We start from the raw sequence: 17,146 nt of genomic DNA on the forward strand, positions 1-17,146 counted from the left end.
GGCTTTCTTATCTCTTCTTGCTATTCTTTGGAACTCTGCATTCAGATGCTTATATCTTTCTTTTTCTCCTTTGCTTTTTTCTTCTCTTCTTTTCACAGCTCTTTAGGCAGCCATTTTTCTTTTTTGCATTTCTTTTCCATGGGGATGGTCTTGATTCCTGTCTCCTGTACAATGTCACAAACCTCTGTCCATAGTTCATCAGGCACTTTATCTATCAGATAGTCCTTTAAATCTATTTCTCACTTCCACTGTATAATCATAAGGGATTTGATTTAGATCATACCTGGATGGTGTAGTGGTTTTCCCTACTTTCTTCAATTTTAGTCTGAATTTGGCAATAAGGAGTTCATGATCTGAGCCACAGTCAGCTCCCGGTCTTGTTTTTGTTGTCTGTATAGAGCTTCTCTATTTTTGGCTGCAAAGAATATAATCAATCTGATTTTGGTGTTCACCATCTGGTGATGTCCATGTGTAGAGTCTCTCTTGCGTTGTTGGAAGAGGGTGTTTGCTATGACCAGTGCATTGTTTCGTTAGAAGTTTATTCTGAGGTATTTTATTATTTTTGTTGAAATGGTTAATGAGATTGTTTCCTTAATTTCTCTTTCTGATTTTTTTTGTTGTTGTTTATATCTAGGAATGCAAGAGATTTCTATATATTTTGTATCCTGAAAATTTACCAATTCACTGATAATCTCTAATATTTTTCTGGTGGCTTCTTGAGGATTTTTCTATGTACGGTGTCATGTCATCTACAAACAGTGACAATTTTACTTCTTATTTTGCAATTTCATTCTATTCATTTCTTTTTCTTCTCTGATTGCTGTGGCTAGGACTTCCAAAACTATGTTGAATAATAGTGGTGAGAGTGGACATCTTTGTATTGTTTCGGATTGTGGAGGAAATGTCTCTAGTTTTTCACCTCGAGAATGATGTTTGCTGTAGATTTCTCATATATGACCTTTATTATATTGAGACAGTTTTCCTCTATGCCCACTTTCTGGAAGTTTTTGTTTTGTTTTGTTTTGTTTTTTGTCATAAATAGGTACTAAATTTTGTAAAAGCTTTTTATGCATCTATTGAGATTGTCATATGGTTTTTATTCTTCAATTAGTTAATATGGCATATCACATTGATTGATTTTTGCAGATACTGAAAAATCCTTACCTCCCTGGGCTAAGTCCCATTTGATCATAGTGTATGAGCTTTTTAATATGTTGTTGGAGTCTGTTTGCTAGTATTTTGTTGAGAATTTTTGCATCTATATTCCTCAGTAATATTGGCCTGTAATACATTTTTGTGAAATCTTTGCTTTTGATATCAGGGTGATAATGGCTTCATAGAAATAGTTTGGAAGTGTTTCTTTGTCTACAGTTTTTTGGAATTGTTTTTGAAGTATAGGTGTTAACTCTTTTATATACCTGGTAGAATTAACCTGTGAAGTCACCTGGTCCTGAAGTTATGTTTTCTGGGAGTTGTTTTACTACTGATTCAATTTTATTGCTGATAATTTGTCTGTACATATTTTCTTTTTCTTCTAGGTTCACTGTTGGGACATTATACATTTCTAGGAATTTATTTCTTCTGTGTGTCCATTTCATTGGTTTATAATTATATATTATAATCTCTTATGATCATTTGTATATCTTTGGTGTCTGTTTAACTTTTCCTATTTCTGACATTATTGGTTTTGATCCACTTTTTTTTTCATGATTTCGGCTGAATTTCTATTAATTTTGTTTATCTTTTCAAGGAACTAGCTCTTAGTTTTATTAATCATTTCCATTGTTTTTAGTCTGTGTTTCATTTATTTCTGCTCTGTTCCTTATGATTTCTTTCCTTCTACTAACTTTGAGTTTCATTTGTTCTTACTCTTCTGGTTCCTTTAGGTGTTTGTTTGAGAGTAGGTTGCCTGTTTGAGATTTTTCATGTTTCTTAATTTAAGCTTGTATCACTGTAAACTTCCCTCTTAAGTTTAATTTTGCTGCCTCCTTAATGGCTCAAGCAGTAGAGAATCCACCTGCAATGCAGGAGAAACCAGAGACATGGGTTCAGTCTCTGGGTTGAGAAGATCCTCTGGAGGAGGAAATGGCAACACACTCACAAATATTTTTGCCTAGAAAATTCCTGGTGGGTTACAGTCCACAGAGTTGCAAAGAGTTGGATACAACTAAGCACACATGTATGCATGCAGATAGATTTTGGATCATTTTGTTTTCTTTTGTCTTTTTTTTCCAATTTCTTTGATTTTTTCAGTGATCCACTGGTCGTTAGGTAGAATAATGGTTGACCTTCATATGTTTGTTTTTCTGCTATTTTTTTTTAAACTTGTATTATGTTTTCACAGTGTTGTAATTAGAAAAGATACCTGATATGATGTCAGTTTTTTTGGATTTACTGAAACTTGTTTTGTATCCAAGTGTGATACTATCTTGGAAAATAGTCCATCTGCACATATATTCTGATGCTTTTGGATGGAATGCTCTATAGGTGTCTACGAAGTCTGTTTGGTCTAATATGTCACTTAAAGTCAGTGTTCACTCATTAATTTCTGTCTAGTTCATCTGTCCACTAATGTAAGTGAAGTGTTAAAGTTGCCTCTATTATTTGTGTTACTGTTGATTTCTTTCATTAAGTCTATTAATATTTTCTTTATATTTTTAGGTGCTCCTACATTGAGTGCATATATATTTACAATTGTTATAACTTCTTAAATTGATCCTTTGACTATTATTTAATGTCCTTCTTTGTCTTTTATTGCAATCTGTGTTTGAAAGTCAGTTTTGATTGATATAAATATTGTTACCCTACGCTTCTTTTCATTTCCATGGAAAACCTTTTTCATGTCCTCACTTTCGGTCTTTTTGTGTCTAGATTTGAAGTGAATCTCTAGTAGACAGAATACAAGTTGCTCTTGTTTTCTTAACTCTTCAGCAATATGTCTCTTGAATGGAACATTTTATTGTTAGCATGTAAAGTTTTTATTTTTTTAAATAATTTTATCTATTTATTTATTTTTGTCTATGCTGGATCTTCATTGATGTGTGTGGGCTTTCTCTAGTTGTGGTGAGTGCCGGCTACTCTCTAGTTGCAGTACCTGGGCTTCTCATTGCATTGGATTCTTTTCTTGTGGAGCATGGGCTCTAGGCATACGGACTTCCGTAGTTGAGGCACATGGGCTCAGAAGTTGAGTCTCCTGGCCTCTAGAGCACAGGCTCAATAGTTGTGGCACATGGGCTTAGTTGCTCTGTTGCATGTGGGATCTTCTTGGATTAGGGATTGAACCCATGTCTCCTTCATGAGCAAGTGAATTCTTTACCAGTGAGTCACCAGAGAACCCCCTAGAGTTTTTATGATTAGGTATGTATCACCATTTTGTTAATTGCTTGGAGGTTTATTTTTGTTATTTCTTTTTGTTCCTTTATTATTTTTTGTTTTGTTTTCTTCCCTTGTGATTGGACAACTGTCTTCAGGTTAAGTTTGGATTTCTTTTTCATGTGTATGTGTCTATCATAATTTTTTGGTTTGTGGTTACTGTGAAGGGTGTGTGTATGTGTGACTTTGAAAACATTAACATTGGTGTGAATAAATAGATACATGATTATTTCAAGTTGCTGTTCTTAAGCTCAAACACATTTCAACAACCCTGTATTTTAACTCTTCTCCCTCCCACATTACTGTTTTTGCTACTATATTTTTGTGTTTTTGTTATCATATTTTATGTGTTTTTGTTTTGTGCATCTCTTAGATAATTTTGCTTCTTTTTTTTTTTAACTTTTTACATGGTTTATTTACTACCTTTTCTACATATTTGCCTGTGCCAATGTTCTTTTTCCTTTCATAATTTGTGTGTTTCTACTTGTGGCCTTTTCTTTTTCACTTAGGAAAGATCCTTTAACATTTCTTGTAAAGCTGATTTGGTGATGCTGAACTCTTTTAGCTTTTGCTTGTATATAAAATTTTTTATTTCTCCATCCATCTAAATGAAAGCCCTGCTGAGCAGAGTATTCATGGTTTTAAGATTTCCTCTTTCATAAATTTAAATATACTGTGCCACACTTTTCTAGTCTGTAGAGTTTTTGCTGAAAAGTCAGCTGATAGCATTATAGGAATTCCCTTTTAAGTAACGTGTTGCTTTTCCCTTGATGCTGATACTATTCCCTCTTTATCTTATTTTTTTTCCATTTTAAATGTAATGCGTCCTGATATAGTCTTTGTCTGATCCTGTTTGTGACTTTCTGTGCTTCCTGAACAGGAAGGACACAGGATGTGTGTTTACTTTCCTAGGTTAGGGAATTTTTCAGCTGTTATATTTTCAAAAATATTCTCTTCCCATTTTATCTCTCTTTTCTGCTGCTGCTGCTGCTGCTAAGTTGCTTCAGTCGTGTCCGACTCTGTGCAAACCCATAGACGGCAGCCCTAGACTCCTATAATAAAAATACTGCTAATCTTGATGTTGTCCAAGAATTTTCTTAACCTGTCCTCATTTTTAAAATTCTTTTCTTTTTTCTATTCATCTTAAGTGATTTGCAGTATTCTTCTTTCATACCCCTAATCCATTTCTCTGTATCATCTCATGTACTTTATTCTTTTGTAGGATGTGTTTCATTTAAATTATTGTGCTTTTCATCTCTGTTTTATTCTTCTTTGTGTTTTTTACTTTGTTAAAAATGCATAACTTCTCACTGTTCCTCCAGTCTTCACCAAATTCTTTAAGCATCTTTGTGATCATTACCTTGAAATCTTTATCAGGTATACTGCCCATATCCCTGCTTCACTTAGTTTTTCCTCTGGGGTTTATCATGTTTCTTTTCAGTTTTGTTTTCTGGCCATTAACTCATTGATAACTGAATTTCAAGTAAAGATTGCTGGACTTAAAATTTTTAGATCTGATAGACATTATCTGCAAAGAAACTGTTGTGAGTAGCAGTTTGGCAGAATTCTTAAGTTAGATTATCTTTCAGTATATGAATGTGGTTTTTATATGAGCATTGTGCTGTGCTAAGATGCTTGTCTGACTCTTTGTGACCTCAGGGATTGTAATCTGCCAGGCACCTGTGTCCATGGGATTTCCTAGGCAAGAATATTGGAGTTGCGATTTCCTTCTCCAGGGGATCTTCCCAACATAGGGCTTGAACTGGCATCCCTTGGGTCTCCTGGATTGGCAACTGGGTTCTTTACCAGCTGAATTAAGGTGTGTGTGTATTTACACACACACACACACACACACACACACACACATGCACATAACGCTATTGTACTCTTAATAGACTGAGGTGTATATATTATAAGCATAACTTGTATATGCACATAGAAACTGAAAAATTTGTTTAATATACAAATTTGTGTGATATTGATTTTTGTGGTATTTCCTTTATTGTAAAAAATATTTTTTTGTTATTTTTCTGGATTCAAACTTCCAATATATCCGAGAGACAGTTTAATTGAAATCATGCAGTATGTAGCCTTTTAATATTGGCTTCTTTCATGTAGTAACAGATATTAAAGTTTTCTCCATATCTTTTCATGATTTGATAGTCCATTTCTTTTTAACTTAAACAATATTTCACTGTCTGGATATTCCATTGTATCCAGTCAATTCAAAGGCCAAGTTTTGGCATTTAGGAATTAAGTTGCTATAAATTTGCAGGGTTTTGTGTGGATATAGGTTTTCAGGTCCTTTGGTTAAATACCATTGACCAGTTCATGGAAATGTTCAATTGTATGACAAGAATATGTTTCGTTTTGTAAGAAACTGCCAGACTATATTCCAAAGTACCATTTTCCATTTCCACCATCAATGAAGAACAGTTCCTGTTGCTTCATATGCTTTGCAGTATCTATTAATTTTTGAAGAATAAAATATTTTATTATTCACATGGTTTCCTGTGGATATTTATTTTCTAAAACTGATTCTTATTTAGAGTTAATTTGCAAAAATATTTAGTATAGTGATATAAATAAGGATAGACTTGTAGATTTTTCAAAAGTGTGAATTACCCAGTGTCATTTGCAGTACTTAGTAGAACCAAAGAACACATTATGAATCAATCTATATTCAAATTTACAGCATTCCCAAATATGAAATATTCATGTTTCAAACAAACATTGTTTGGGTAGACCAAGCTATTAATACATTATCTCTTTTAGATTGGCAATAAGACTTCCATGTGGCAATAAGACTTCCATGTTCCAGTAACTCTGCACATGAATTGATAAATATAAATATATTCATGTGAAATCTGAGTGATTGTGTGCAGTTAGAGTTCCAGCTGTATTAAATAAATAAAATTCGGTATGTGATTAGAAGTCCAATTAATTTTTCAAACTATGCTGCTTATGCTATCATTCAGTTTATTTTTATTAGTATCATAATCTCTGATTAATTATTTATGTATTTTCCCTTCTCTGTTCCCATAATAGTAGGATGATATGGATTTCTTGTGTTAATCTATGATATTATTATGTTTTCTCATATGACATCCTAAACTGATTTTCTATTTATTAGATTGAGAAGGCAAAAATGAAAAGTTTGTGGTTTACGTCTGGAAACTTCTGAGCTTTTTTAACATAGACCAAATTTCTTCAAAATTAAAGTACTTGAAATAACCACAGCTATTTACAAAGACCATTGTGGGAGTTCCTTTAAGACGTGAACAAATACTACTTGCAGAGGATAAACATATATACATTTCTTATAATTAGAGAATGATTAGGTTTATCTTTCTATAGCTTTATAATTAAGAAAACTGCTTTCACTTCTGTAAAGGAAATGGTTTGGTTTTCAGGCCATTGATGCATTTATAGCTGTACTTCAAGGAACAATTACTGAATTTAAAATTGTTAAATTTGATAGACTCATTATCTGCTAAGAAACTGTTGTGAGTAGCAGTTTGACAGAGTCCTTAAGTTAGATTCTCTTTCAGTATGTGAATGTGGTTATTATGTGAGCATAAACTTTTATTAACTTCAAAATTTAAACACAATTATAGTTGCCACGTTTAAAATATAAGATAGTATGCCAGGGTCCAGCCCTAGCAGGATCCAGGGGTACCCTCAGGATGATGGTATAGGCGAAAGGATAGCAAAGAGAAGAACAGAGGCTTGATCTTCCTTGGTTTACACAGAAAGCCAATAAAGCTCCTGTGTTCCAAGGAGTCATCCTGAAGGAAGAACAGAGAGAGAAAAAGAGAGAAAAGGAAAAAAGAATGACATGGGGAGACCAAGCTTCGGTGAGCAAGGCCCATAACTTTATTTTCAAAAGGAACTTTTATACCTTGACTTGTACATAGAGGGAAATGAAAGATGCAAAGTCATACAGAGTCAGCCCAAACATTACATCCATTTTGTCTTTATCGAAACCAGGATTTTTTCTGCATACCTTTCCCATAAACAATGTTGTGTACATTATCTTCTGGCCTTGGAGGCCTGTGGACATTTTATGACCCTTTTTTTTTTTAATTTTTTTTATTTTATTTTTAAACTTTACATAACTGTATTAGTTTTGCCAAATATCAAAATGAATCCACCACAGGTATACATGTGTTCCCCATCCCGAACCCCCCTCCCTCCTCCCTCCCCATTCCATCCCTCTGACCCTTTTTTGATAAAGGCTACTCAACCAGAAAACTTATTTTCCCTTGAAGTGTTTTTTCTTTATATTTCTAATCTATGTCAGCCTCAGAAAGTGCTGAACAGAGTTACATTCTCATGGAGCAAAGGTGCAGTAAGTTACAACAAAGAAAGAACCAATTAGCTCAAAGGTCTAATGTGGTTAATTCCAAGGCTACTACTTGTTTTTCTTACATTCCAACTATGTTAACCAGTGCACTCCCAGGTGCACAATGGATAAGGGATATGGGAACTTGGCAGCAAGCATTGGCTCAAAAATGAAATCCTACCTCAACACTACTCTAATAGTTTTTAACTCTTCGAAAGGCTCTATATTTTTAGAATGTTTTAGGCTTCCTACGTCTCTCACGGTTGGGAGGCTGTGAACAATCACATGCGTAGCTGCAAGAGTCTAGATAAACCTGTCAGGCAAGCTAGAAAGCCATCAGTGGGGTTTGAATTGAAACACTCCTATCATGCCCAGAAAACCACTGGGCTCCAAAATCACTGCAGATGGTGACTGCAGCCATGAAATTAAAAGACGCTTACTCCTTGGAAGGAAAGTTATGACCAACCTAGATAGCATATTCAAAAGCAGAGACATTATTTTCCCAACAAAGTTTCATCTAGTCAAGGCTATGGTTTTTCCTGTGGTCATGTATGAATGTGAGAGTTGGACTGTGAAGAAGGCTGAGCGCCAAAGAATTGATGTTTTTGAACTGTGGTGTTGGAGAAGACTCTTGAGAGTCTCTTGGACTGCAGGGAGATCCAACCAGTCCATTCTGAAGGAGATCAGCCCTGGGATTTCTTTGGAAGGAATGATGCTAAAGCTGAAACTCCAGTACTTTGGCTACCTCATGCGAAGAGTTGACTCATTGGAAAAGACTCTGATGCTGGAAGGGATTGGGGGAAGGAGGAGAAGGGGATGAGAGAGGATGAGATGGCTGGATGGTATCACTGACTCAATGGACATGAGTCTGAGTGAACTCCGGGAGTTGGTGATGGACAGGGAGGCCTGGTGTGCTGTGATTCATGGGGTCGCAAAGAGTCGGACATGACTGAGTGGCTGATCTGATCTTTCATGCCCAGGAGACTTATTAACTAAAGCCCTAAGTTGACTTTTTTCCAGAGAAAGGTGGTCAGTGATAGCCCCCTGTTAATGTCAGAAGAGTTGGTGAAAGGCACAAAATAGTAAGACAGACAGATTCTGGTTTTGGGGTAGATGCTTGAGCAGATCCAGGGGGTCCCTCGAGTTCTGATCTGCTTGCTTGTCAGATCTCTTCCACATGACCTTGTCATGGGTGGGATTTCCCATGGTGGCTCCCGGCAATAGTATAGGGAAAGCAGGCATACTTAGCCTTTCTTATTTGTTTGCTGAAAATATTATCATATTCTTCATAGTTTTGAAAGGATTATATTTAGTGTTTTTAATGTGACAAGCACATTGGGAAATAAATGATAGACTATTATTATTATTCTAAATATCAAGATCATCATTGTGGATTATGTTTTTAGGCACTGCACTGACTATAAAGAATTTGGACTTTATTATAAAGCAAGGAATATTTCTAGATCAGTGAATGTTTATCCCTGTTAATATATATGTATATTATATACACATATATATATATATGCATATATACATATTATATACATATATATTAACAGGGATAAGCATTCACTGATCTAGAGTGGGTAATCTATCCCTTCTCCAGCAGATCTTCCTGACCCAGAAATCGAACCAGGGTTTCCTGCATTGCAAGAGGATTCTTTACCACTGAGCTATCAGGGAAGCCCAATATTATATAATAATAGTTATATAATATAATTATATAATATTATATATATATAGTATGTATATTACAATATATATGGACTTCCCTGGTGGCTCAGATGGTAAAGCATCTGTCTACTATGCAGGAGACCTGGGTTCGATCCCTGGGTTGGGAAGATCCCTTGGAGAAGGAAATGGCAATCCACTCCAGTACTATTGCCAGGAAAATCCCATGGACAGAGGAGACTGGTAGGCTACAGTCCATGGGGTCGCAAAGAGTCAGACACAACTGAGCAACTTCACGTTCACATTCATGTTACAATATATATATACCGTGTTACTATCTAACCATCTCATCCTCTGCTGCCCCCTTCTCCATTTGCCTTTAATCTTTCCCAGCATCAGGGTCTTTTTCAATGAGTTGGATCTTCACATCAGGCTGCCAGACTATTAAGGCTTCATTATCAGTCCTTCCAATGAATATTCAGTACTGATTTCCTTTAGGAAGAACTGGTCGGATCTCCTTGCAGTCCAAGAGACTCTCTAGAGTCTTCTCCAACACCACAGTTCAAAAGCATCAATTCTTCAGCACTCAGCTTTCTTTATAGTCCAACTCTCACATCCATACATGACTACTGGAAAAACCATAGCTTTGACTATATGGAAGCAGTGACAGATTTTATATTCTTGGGCTCCAAAATCACTGCAGATGATGTCTTCCACCATGAAATTAAAAGACACTTGCTCCTTGGAAGAAAAGCTATGACCAACCTAGACAGCATATTAAAGGCAGAGACATTACTTTGCTGACAAAAGTCCATCTAGTCAAAGCTATGGTTTTTCCAGTAGTCATGTATGGATGTGAGAGTTGGACTATAAAGAAAGCTGAGTGCTGAAGAATTGATGCTTTTGAACTGTGGTGTTGGAGAAGACTCTAGAGAGTCTCTTGGACTGCAAGGAGATCCGACCAGTTCTTCCTAAAGGAAATCAGTACTGAATATTCATTGGAAGGACTGATGCTGAAGTTGAAGCTCCAATACTTTGGCCACCTGATGCAAAGAATTGACTAATTGGAAAAGACCCTGATGCTGGAAAAGATTGAAGGCAGGAGGAGAAAGGGACGATGGAAGATGAGATGGTTGGATGGTATCACAGACTCGATGGACATGAGTTTGAACAAGTCTGGAGTTGGTGATGGACAGGGAATCCTAGGATGTTACAGTCTATGGGGGTCGCAATGAGTTGGACATGACTGAGTGACTGAACTGAACTACATGGAACTTTGTCGACAAGGAGATGTCTCTACTTTCTAATATGCTGTCTAGATTTGTCAATGCTTTCCTTCCAAGGAGCAAGAGTCTTTTAAGCTCATGGCTGCAGTCTACATTTGCAGTGAATTTGGAGCCCAGGAAGGTAAAATCTGTTATTGCTTCCCCCTTTTCCCCATCTCTTCACCGTGAAGTGATGGGACTAGATGCCATGATCATAACAAACGTTTTTCCATTTAGCAGATATTCAGGGCAGTAATGACAGCTCGTCAAGGCTTCCACAGACGGGCATGTTCAAGCCTGATGTTGTGCTTTAGACATTATAAATGGAGTGAAGGAGATAGCTTCCCTGAAGACCTGTTTGTAATGTGCCACCCATCAAATCACCTCTTTTTCCTCTTTTGTCACCTGCAAACATTGTAAAACATCATTGTAAAAAAAAAAAAAAATTAAACAAATATTGTAGACTTTGAAGGTCATAGATCTCTGTAAGGCTGAAGCCTTAATTCTATCAATAACACTGGAAGGTAGCCAGCAGGTGGCCGTGTTCCAATAAAACTTTATTTACAAAAACAGGTGATAGGCCAGATTTGGCAGGTTGTTATTTGTCTACCCCTGATTCAAATGATGCTGTGCCCTGCATAAAGTTGATTTCACTAAACATTATGAAGAGTGAGATAGCATCTAAGAAACTAAATTTTAAAAATATTTTCACAAATCAACCTATTCCTGTTGCAAATCATTATTTTCATTTTTTTCTATTTAAAATTATAAGAAAATCTCAAAGCATATAATTAAATTAGAAATCCAGCAGCCACCATAAAATAATGTAAATTCCTTATTATGATGCTTGGGATCTAAGAAAATTAGAGGATATTTTTCTCACACCTTCTGCCCAAAGGTGAGGATACAGAATAGCTCTTATTGCTCACCTGCTTTAGGGCTTCACGCAGAATCCACTTTGCCTCTCAGTATGATTTAGGAACAGGAAAACCCTGTGAAAAATTGTGTAATAATTGAATTTTTGGTTTCATTCTATCCACTTTTCCTTTCTGCCCTTATTACCCCTTTTTATTGCATGAGTCTTTCCTCTTAGTACATGTTCCTATGTGACAACCAAACCCCAGACTTCTGGAGGCATTCTGCCACTGCCTGGGAAACATCTCTTTCTGTATTCCTCTTCAGTGTCTTAAAGCTTTAATTTGCAATGCCAGTTTGTTGAGGTAAGTTTTCCAACAGGTAATTAATGTAATAAATATATAATTTATGTTAGGTAGTTAGAATAGGAAAAAGGAGTCCAGAATGGTGGTGGCTAAAAGACAAGGAAGGGAAAAGCCCTTGGAAATAAAATAAAGGAAGGCCTGAGGATCAGAGTGAGGTAGAACAAACAGCACTCCTATCCAATTTACACAGGGCAGGCCCAGGGGGAGGGAAAAAAAAAACATATAAAAAGAGGAGTGAAAGGGCTGGGGCTCTCTCTGTTCTTCATGTCTTTTGGTTCACCATGCCCTCATGCCTCAAGGATGTAGCTTCCTTTTATTTTCTAAATAAAACTGAGCTGTAACACGGAGTTATAACACATCTGCCCAAGAACTGAGAGCTGTAACATGGTCTTTCCAAGAGCTGAGACATACTCTGGCCAAGGGCTTTAACGTCCATCACTTCACATTTTTGTTGTAATGAGACAGAACCAAGGAAATGACACACTCCCCTAACAATTTATTTGGATTTTAATAAGTGATTCCTTAAGTTTCAGTGTTTAATTGAGGAAATTAGTCTCTGTTCATTGGCTTTTATAGTACTGCAAAAAGAAGGCTGTGAAGGTGATTCCTCACAAACTACATAATTTTGCTAGTTACACTATTTTATTTACATTTTGTGACAGTCCTATGAAGACAGTAGTTTGAAATCAGACAAATTCCCAAGATTCCTCTAAGTACTATTCCAGTTAACAAGTAGAGAAAGATATAGGATACTAATCTAAGATCACTTTATTTATAAATTAAATATTGTATTTTCTGGCCATTTTATAAACTGGCCATCATGTTTAAACTATTGGTCATTTGCATGAACTCTATCTAGGTTGCTAATTGATTTGCTTTGATTCCCATAAAAGTCTGTCTTTTTCATCGGTATGTTTCTGAAAGGAATTGTGAATGCCAGAGGTAAGAAAAGAAGCAAAAGATATATACTTTTCTCAAGCCTTCCAGGAAATCTAAAGGGAGATAGCCAGGAGAGGGCACTGACATCCATTCCTGTGTAATTTAGACTTGTGTAGAACATTTAGGAAGATAAATATCAGAATGGAAGACAAAAATTTGAGCAATTGCCAATGGAGAGAATAAGATTTCTGCATTTATATAAGAAAGACTGACCAATATAAGATTCAGAATCTGAGAATATGATCAGAAATTAAGTACAATGGTAATGGTAAGTGGCTATGGACTAGTGCTAAGCATGAATCACTTCTCTAGTTATTTCTAGTTGAGGGCTGAACACCACCCTAGTGAGAGACTGTTACTCTCACTTGCTCTGCTCTGCTACACCAGTAAATCTGGGAGACAAGGTGCTGAAGAAAGGACTATGACTTTATTCAGAGAAGATGGCAGACTTGCATCTCAAAATAAACCCAACTTGTCAGTGCCTGGATGCTGGGTTCTTTCATGGATTAGAGATTGGGGGAGGTAAGGAAACAAAGTAAAAAGACCATTTAATTCTTGCAAATATCTCCTAGAATGGCAAGCATCAGGTATGGGGATGTGTTAGTTTCGCTTCCTTGCAGTCATTTCACAGGTAGGTGAGCTTAGGTTGTCTCCAGGAGGTGGGCCATTATGTATGCCTATAATAAGAGATTCCATGATGGCTCAGATGGTAGATAGTCTGCCTGCAATGTGGGAGAACTGGGTTCGATCCATGGGTCGGGAAGATCCTCTGGAGATGGAAATGACAACCCATTCCAGGATTCTTGCCTGGAATCCCATGGATGGAGGAGCCTGGCAGACTATAGTCCATGGGGTTGCAAAGAGTTGGACACGACTGAGCAACTTTGCTGCTGATAATAATAAAAGCAGCAAGTTAAGGGTTACAGTCATAGAAGTAGATCCGGTATAAAGTCAAAATTAATCCTTTCCAGTTACAGGATGATTTTGTAGCTAATACCAATATGTCATTCTAGTTCTAACTGCATGTTATCTAATTCCTAGAACCAGTAAAATAATTAACCTATGACAGTGTAATACTTAATTTATATGTATTAATGATCCTTAAGTATCTACTGTATTATGTATGTATTAAAGATTCTTAAGTATCTGTTAGATCTGATAGACAGAGTGGCTGATGAACTATGGATGGAGGTTTTGACATTATATAGGAGACAGGGATCAAGACCATCCCCAAGAAAAAGAAATGCAAAAAAGCAAAATGGCTGTCTGAGGAGGCCTTACAAATAGCTGTGAAAAGAAGAGAAGCGAAGAGCAGGGAGAAAAAGAAAGATATACCCATTTGAATGGAGATTTTGAAAGAATAGCAAGGAGATATAAGAATGCCTTCCTCAGTCATCAATGCAAGGAAATTAAAGGAAAATAATAGAATAGGAGAGACCAGAGATTTCTTCAAGAAAATGAGAGATACCAAGGCAACATTTCATGCTGAGATAGGCCCAATAAAGGGCATAAATGGTATGGACCTAACAGAAGCAGAAGATATTAAGAAGAGGTGGCAAGAACACAAGAAGAACTGTACAAAAAAGGTCTTCATGACCCAGATAATCACAATGGTATGATCACTCACCTAGAGCCAGACATCCTGGAATGCGAAGTCAAGTGGGTCTTAGGAAGAATCACTATGAATAAAGCTGTTGGAGGTGATGGAATTCTAGCTGAGCTATTTCAAATCCTGAAAGATGATGCTGTGAAGGTGCTGCACTTAATATGTCAGCATATTTGGAAACCTCAGCAATGGCTACAAAAATGGAAAATTTGAGTTTTCATTCCAATCCCAAAGAAAGGCAATGACAAAGAATGCTCAAACTACCACATAATTGCACTCATGTCACATGTCAGTAAAGTAATGCTCAAAATTCTTCAAGCCAGGCTTCAACAGTATATGCATCGTGAACTTCCAGATGTTCAAGCTGGTTTTAGAAAAGGCAGAGGAACCAGAGATCAAATTGCCAACATCCATTGGATCATTGAAAAAGCAAGAGAATTCCAGAAAAACATTTATTTCTGCTTTATTGACTATGCCAAAGACTTTGACTGTGTGGATCACCACAAACTGTGGAAAATTCTTAAAGAGATGGGAATACTAGACCACCTCTTGTGAAATCTGTATGCAGGTTAGGAAGCAACAGTTAGAACTGGACATGGAAAAACAGACTACTTCTAAATAGGGAAAGGAGTACGTCAAGGCTGTATATTGTCACCCTGCTTATTTAACATCATGCAAAATGCCAGGCTGGATGAAGCACAAGCTGAAATCAAGATTGCTAGGAGAAATATCAATAACCTCAGATATGCAGATGACACCACCCTTATGGCAGAAAGTGAAGAGGAACTAAAAAGCCTCTTGATGAAAGTGAAAGTGGAGAGTGAAATAGCTGGCTTAAAGCTCAACATTCAGAAGATAATTAAGATCATGTCATCTGGTCCCATCACTTCATGAAAAAATAGATGGTGAAACAGTGGAAACCGTGACAGACTTTATTTTTTGGGCTCCAAAATCACTGCAGATGGTGACTGCAGCCATGAAATTAAAAGATGCTTACTTCTTGGAAGAAGTTATGACCAATCTAGACAGCATATTAAAAAGCAGAGGTATTATGATGCCAAAAAAGGCCTGTGTAATAAAGGCTTTGATTTTTCCAGTAGTCATGTATGGATGTGAGAGTTGGACTATAAAGAAAGCTGAGTGCCAAATAATTGATGCTTTTTGAACTGTGGTGTTGGAGAAGACTCTTGTGAGTCCCTTGGACTGCAAGGAGATCCAACCAGTCCATCCTAAAGGGAATCAGTCCTGAATATTCATTGGAAGGACTGATGCTGAAGCTGAAACTCCAATACTTTGGCCACCTGATGCAGAGAACTGACTTGAAAAGACCGTGATGGTGGGAAAGATTGAAGCTGGAAGGAGAAGGGGACGACAGAGGATGAGATGGTTGGATGGCATCACCAACTAAATGGACATGAGTTTGAGTAAACTCCGGGAGTTGGTGATGAACAGGGAGGCCTGACGTGCTGCTGTCCATGGTGTTGCAAACTGTCCGACACGACTGAGTGACTGAACTGAACTGAAGTATCTATTTACCACCTAAATCAAGTTACTGTGGTTCATGCTTAAAATGCATATTCTCACAGACCATGAACACATTTTATATTCTGAATTAGAATCTATAGAGTTGTAACCTATACAAAGTGCATTTAAACATGCATGTCAGGTGATTCTTATGCATATTAAATTTGGCAAATCTTTGGCATAGCATTTCATTAAATCTTTAGAATTGCTATGTGAAATAAGCTATTATCCCCATTTTATAGATTAGAAGGTTAAAACTGAGAGGTAATATAAACTGTCATTTCATTATTGAGAACCAGTGCCAATATTTGAGCATAGGGCTGCCTACTAAGACAACCCAAAACACAGTGACATAATGAATGATATGCAAATTGTACGCTACTTAGATGGCAAATGACAAAAGCATCTACTTCTTTAAATGTAAAAAGAAAGATCATGGATTTTTAAAACCTAATTTAAACTTAATTGTTTGCATTTTTTGTGTTTACATTTCGCATTGGTATATTTATATTTTTAACAACTAATCCTTTTGTTAACCTAATGAATTTCAAGTTAAATATACCCAGTCAGGAATAATTAAATAAAGATTCTTAAAGTGATCCAATTGACAAAGCACTCCTGACTCAAAGGGACACATTTTCATACTTATAAAAGCAGGTCAGAGGTTGATTCTTTGATGTATATAAATCCACAGAGAACAAAGCTTTTCATCTACTTCTATTATCCTTAAAATTTGTCAGGTGGAGCAGGATGATCAGTAATGCTTTGAAAAGATAGAGTTAGTCTTGGAGTCAGCCGCTTAGTGCAATTGCCAAAATGCAATCACAGCTGACAAAACAATATGGGTGGAAACAGATACTTCCTTGCTTTGGATGGAATGCCAAGAGGCAGTTGCACACCTTAGCTAAAAATTGAACAGGCTCTACCACTTCCAATTTGTTCATGTTGATACTGGGCAAGTGACATTGGGCAAGAAATTTAGTATTCTAGGCAATGAAAGTGGTATCAGAACAGGAAAGATGTCATTTAAACTTGGGTTTAAACTCCAAATTATAGGGTTGAACGCATTTAACTGGCAATCCTTTGGCGTCTTTAGAACAGAGGACATGGGTTCATACCAGCAAATCTCCACTTTCCACATCACAGAAGGCAGAAGTTTCAAACAAGGGAATTAATTCCTTTGTACATGGCTCTATGAGTGATT

The sequence above is a fragment of the Bubalus bubalis genome, chromosome 23 (assembly GCF_019923935.1).
Source record: "Bubalus bubalis isolate 160015118507 breed Murrah chromosome 23, NDDB_SH_1, whole genome shotgun sequence".
Lineage (NCBI taxonomy): Eukaryota > Metazoa > Chordata > Mammalia > Artiodactyla > Bovidae > Bubalus > Bubalus bubalis.